Below are 6,000 nucleotides of genomic sequence, written 5' to 3'. Positions count from 1 at the left end.
TAGATGTACAATGGAGGGAGCACTTCCTCCTTGCCCTAAGCCTCACTTAGTCAAGTTAAGAAGTTTTACAATCACTCAGATAACCCTCAACAAAGCTACACTAATGAAACTTTCAACCACAAGAGAAAAGCTCACATGAAATTCACACCACTTGGAGAACAAATCTAGCTTTGGAGACTATTTTCTAGCTAAAATAACTCTTGAGATCTTGTAAACAAAGTGTGCAAAAGTCCTCTTCTGAATCAGAATCGTTTGTATTTAAAGGGAGCCAACAATGAGCTTCATTAATACTTCCAACGGATAGAAGGCAGATGAAGAGTCAGCTAGCCGTTGGAGCTGTCGGACGTCCGACGTCTTAGTCATCGTCCGATCCCATCGTCCGAAACTCAGTCAAGTTGTTGTTCGGACGTCCGATGGTATTTTATCGTCCGAGCTTCTGTGTCCGAACGTCGTCCAGAGAGTTAACAAATCTTCGTGTAATTTTTAGGACGTCTGATGAGATTGATGTGCGTCCGAAGCATGCGTCCGATCCTTCAGGACGTCCGATGCTTCCTTACGAGCGTCCGACAGAGTCTTGGCAGATAGTCATCAACATTTTATGGAATTTTTAGGACGTCCGACACGTTCGATGTGCGTCCGAGGAGTACGTCCGATCCATCCGGACGTCCGATGCTTCCTCACGAGCATCCGACAGAATCTTCTTCTTAATGATCTTCATCCTTTCGGACGTCCGACTAATTCCTTAGGACGTCCGACATGAGTGTCCTATTTTTGCTTCTTCTTTTGGTTGATTTTCAATTCTTGACATATTCGTACCTGATTCTTTGATAGGCAGAAAACACTTATATTTGAAGAGAGTTAAACAAACATTTCAAAGACCTTTGTGATCATCAAAACCAAGAATAACATTCTCCCCCTTTTTGATGATGACAAAACAAAGGTTTGAAATGAGATTTGATGATTGCAATAAAAAACTCCCCCTTTCTCAATAGACAAGAACTCCCCCTTACTTAGTGAATCATAAAAAATTTTGAAAAACTCCCCCTCACTTGGCTGCCCAACCGAATTAAACAATTATCCAAAATATGACAATTAAGCCGCCAACATCCAGCATTTTACCAATTCAATCCATCAGCCAATCCAAATTTGATTAAATCATCAATCAATCCAGTCCTCTCCCCCTTTTTGTCATCACAAAAGGGCAATCAATCACATCCATCTCATCCACAAACATCATTCAAAAATACTTAAACATTCACACAATCATCCACAAAATTCATTACATCCACACAATCATCATTCAAAATACTTAAACATCTATCAAACAGTACCAAAAGAAACATAAACATAATCATAACCAAATGTTGAATTCATCTACATATCCATTGTTGAACACCACAAACATATGAAATAAACAAAATGCAAATGTCCTAAATGGTGAACTATGTGGATCCAGGTGTTCTTCGCGAGAGCTGATATTGGGAGAGGTCCTCCTCTTCAGTTTCTTCATCATCTGCAGCAGTCTCTTCAACTGGTGCCTTGCCTTTATCTGTTGTGGAAGGGCCATGAGGAGTCACAGGAGTTGATGAACCAGGGTCTGGAATTGATGAGCTTGGATCAATGGGGTGTGGTTCTTTGTCATGGGAAACTTCCTCAACCACAGGTGGGGGAAAAAGAAGGTTCTTTTTGTCTAGGAAGGCTGTTTGTTGCTCAGAGGACATGGTGAGCATTAGACCATGTTTTAGAAGAAGAACATGCTGTTTGAGTTCACGAAGGAACTCAATCACTTCATCATTGGAGGAGGAAGCTACTTTAGTGGCAGACTTCCTGGGATGAATGGGAGTGAGTGAAACAGATGAAGGATCATGTGCAGTCTTAGACCTCTGTTCACTAGATGATGCCCCCTTATAAGCCCACAGATTATCTTTAAAAACAAGATTTTTCCTTTCAAAATATCTTTTGGCAAAGGCATAAGAAGATGCTTCTTTGGGACAAACACCTAGAATTGGAACTTTGTAAAACTCAAAAATCTTTTGAAGAAACTTTCCATAAGATAATTTTCTGCGAGAATCAGTGGCATAGCGAAGTAAAAACTTGCACATGACAAAACCGAAATCAATACGAATTTTTTCTCGAAAACAGTAAAAGATATACAACTCCATTTTGTTTGCATCAGTTCTATGACCATCAGTGGGTACAAGCAGGTTTGAAATGATTGAAAAGGCAATTAGATTCACAGGAGCAAGATCATTCAGTTTAGCATCAGCAGGGGAGGAAAAACTTCTTTTAAAATAAGTTAACATTTTAGCCCCATCAAAATGATTATCAGCAGTAGGGTGCTCTTCATAGGAAAAGAAATTTGCAATTTTATCCTTGCATCCAGGTTCAATAGTAGTTTTTAAAATATCATTCACAATTTCAGAATCAAAGACTAAGTCTACCCCATTAACCCTGGACATAATCTCAGTTTGATCAGTGCCTTTCCTAAGATTAGCAAAGAATTGATGCAGCATTTCAGGGTAATAAACATTGGGCATAGAAACGAGATGTGACCATTTCTGGAAAGCAAATAGACTCAGAATGGATTCTAAACCTATGTGGCGAAATTCAGAGGAGTTTACAATTCGTTGAGGGATGACACCTTTCTGGGATATCCAGGAGTGTTTGTCTTTTGCAGCATCATCAAAGAATGTAGGGAGTGTGGCTGATTTTGGAGGCGGTTGAGAAGAGGTTCCCTGTCCAGATTCAGGCTGAGAGGTGGGTTGTGGAGTAGGCCGTGACATTTGACCTTTTACTGCTCCTCTCTTGAAGCGTTTGGAAGAACGTTTGACCGTAGGAAGATCCTCCTCCTCATCCCTGAGTGGATGCTTGCGTCCGGCAGTAACCTTTCCTCCTCTTAGATTCACCATTGTGCGAAATGTGTGGAATGAAGGATGCAAATGATGCACACAGTAGTAGGGAAGTGAATCGCACAGAAATTTTGGGACAAAAAGGCCTTGAACAAGATTTGACAGAGCGGTTATGAGAAAGTAGGGTTTTGAGGAAAATTTAGGAATTTACGAATTGTTAAGCGATTCGGTGAAATGATCAGGAGAAATGAATCGCAATCAACCAGGAAAAGTTTTGTTTGAGTCAATTTGGGAATGAGAGCTTCAGAATGGTATGAATTTGAGAGTGAGAAATGAGAGAGTTGTCGTCCGAGAGGAAATAGAAGAAAAAGAGTTTGAAGCAAATGAGGGAGAAAGTTATTTTAAAAAGTGAGCCGTTGCACTGTCGGACGGCCGAACGAAGTCGTGTGTCCGACAACTTCGTCCGAACAGGTGTTTTCTGAAAAAAAATAGCTGAAGAACATTATCGGACGTCCGTTCATCTTCTTTCGGACGTCCGAAGACTTTGAGAAATTTTAAGATGATTTTTCGATTATTCCCAATTTTGATCTTAGATGAGTGAACTGATCTAATGGCAAAGCTTTGGTAAAAATATCAGCAAATTGATCTTTAGAACAAACATAATTTACACAAATTTCACCTTTTTGAACAAGATCTCGAATAAAGTGGTGCTTTATATCTATATGCTTTGTCCTAGAATGTTGAATTGGATTTTTGGTCAAATTAATAGCACTAGTATTATCACAGAATATAGGCATGCAGTCATATAACAATCTAAAATCATTCAAGGTATGCTTCATCCATAAAAGTTGAGCACAACATGCACTAGCGGCAATATATTCCGCTTCGGTTGTAGACAAAGATATTGCTTTTTGCTTTTTGCTAAACCAAGAAACTAAGCAATTACCAAGAAAGTGACAAGTTCCACTAGTACTTTTTCTGTCCACACGACAGCCACCAAAATCCGCATCCGAATAACCATATAAAGCAAATTCACAAGATCTAGCATACCAAAGACCATAGTCTAATGTACCTTTCAAATACCTAAAAATTCTTTTAACAGCATTCAAATGTGATTCTTTTGGACAAGATTGAAATCTAGCACACAAGCAAACAGCAAACATAATATCAGGTCTACTTGCGGTTAAATAGAGTAAGCTTCCGATCATACCTCTATAGTGCTTTTCATCCACATGATTACCTTCTTCATCTTTGTCAAGTTTTGTAGAAGTGCACATTGGAGTTCCAACTTGCTTTGAGTCTTCCATGCCAAACTTTTTCAGCAATTCCTTGGTATATTTTGCTTGATTTATAAAAATTCCCTCAAGGGCTTGATGTATTTGAAGTCCAAGGAAGAAATTTAATTCTCCCATCATACTCATTTCAAATTCACTTTGCAAAGTGGTGGAAAAATCCTTGCATAGATACTCATTAGTAGCACCAAAAATAATATCATCAACATATATTTGCACAATAAGAAGGTCATTTAACACTTGCTTAGTAAACAGTGTGGTGTCCACAAAACCTCTTTTGAAACCATTTTCAATCAAGAAACCACTTAATCTTTCATACCAAGCTCTTGGAGCCTGTTTTAAACCATATAATGCTTTAGATAGTTTAAACACATGACTTGGAAATTTTGTATTTTCAAAACCGGGGGGTTGATCCACATATACTTCTTGATCAATAAAACCATTTAAAAAGGCACTTTTAACATCCATTTGAAACAATTTGAAACCTTTGAAACAAGCAAAAGCAAGAAGCATTCTAATAGATTCTAATCTTGCTACGGGAGCAAATGTTTCATCAAAATCAATTCCTTCTTCTTGTGCATATCCTTTAGCAACTAATCTGGCTTTATTCCTTATAACAACACCTTTATCATCCAATTTATTTCTAAATATCCACTTTGTGCCAATGATAGGTTGATTTTGAGGTCTATCAACAAGTGTCCAAACCTTATTTCTCTCAAATTGGTTAAGTTTCTCTTGCATAGCCAAAATCCAGTTATCATCCTTTAAAGCATCATTGATGTTTTTGGGTTCAAAAAGAGAAACTAAAGCAAAATTGTCTATCAATATTCTAGATGAAGAACGAGTCTTTACCTTTTCGGATGGATCACCAATTATAAGCTCTCTTGGATGATTTTGGCTGAATTTCCAAGCATTGGGAAGGTCTTTGACTGAATCATCATTCTCATCTTCATCACCCTTTTCTTGATCATTATGAGCTTCATCCATCATTTCCATTGCTGCTGGTTTAGATATTCCTTCATCACCAATTTTCAGCTTTTTCATTCCTTCACGAACACCTACATCATCATCCTCACACGAACTTTTGGAATTATCATCATTAGTTTCATCAAATGTTATGTGAATGGCTTCTTCAATCACAAGAGTCCTTCTATTAAAGACTCTATATCCTCTTTTGTTCTCACAATAACCCAAAAATAATCCTTCATCGGATTTTTTCTCAAACTTACCAAGATGTTCCTTTAAATTTAAAATAAAACATTTACAACCAAAGATTTTGAAATATCCAACCGTAGGTTTTTTTATCAAAAATCAGTTCATAAGATGTCTTATTCAAAATGGGTCTCAAAAGGATTCTGTTCATCACATAACATGCAGTGTTTACCGCTTCAGCCCAAAGGTATTTTGGCAAGCTACATTCACTTAACATAGTTCTAGCAGCCTCTTGTAGTGTCCTATTTTTCCTTTCTACAACACCATTTTGTTGTGGAGTTCTTGCAATTGAAACTCATGTGTTATGCCATTATGATCACAGAAATCTGGAAAACCACAATGAAGTGAAGCAGATTTTTAAGCCTAACACTTCTAATCCTAACAATTTTTAAGCCAAGCAGATTTTGCACTTTAGCAAACAATGAAGTGAAATTCTTGAAGGCATCATCCTTATGAGCAAGAAATATCACCCAAGTATATCTAGAATAATCATCCATAATCACAAAGCAGTATTTCTTACCTCCCAAGCTAGTGATTTGAGTAGGACCAAATAAGTCAAATGCAAGAGTTCTAAAGGTTTAGAAGTTGAAACACACTTCTTTGGTTTAAAAGAAACTTTTGTTTGCTTTCCAAATTGACATGCATCA

This window comes from Coffea arabica, chromosome 6e (genome assembly GCF_036785885.1).
Source record: "Coffea arabica cultivar ET-39 chromosome 6e, Coffea Arabica ET-39 HiFi, whole genome shotgun sequence".
Taxonomy (NCBI): Eukaryota; Viridiplantae; Streptophyta; class Magnoliopsida; order Gentianales; family Rubiaceae; genus Coffea; species Coffea arabica.
The sequence above is the reverse complement of the archived record's forward strand: the minus strand, read 5'-3'. Positions refer to the sequence as shown.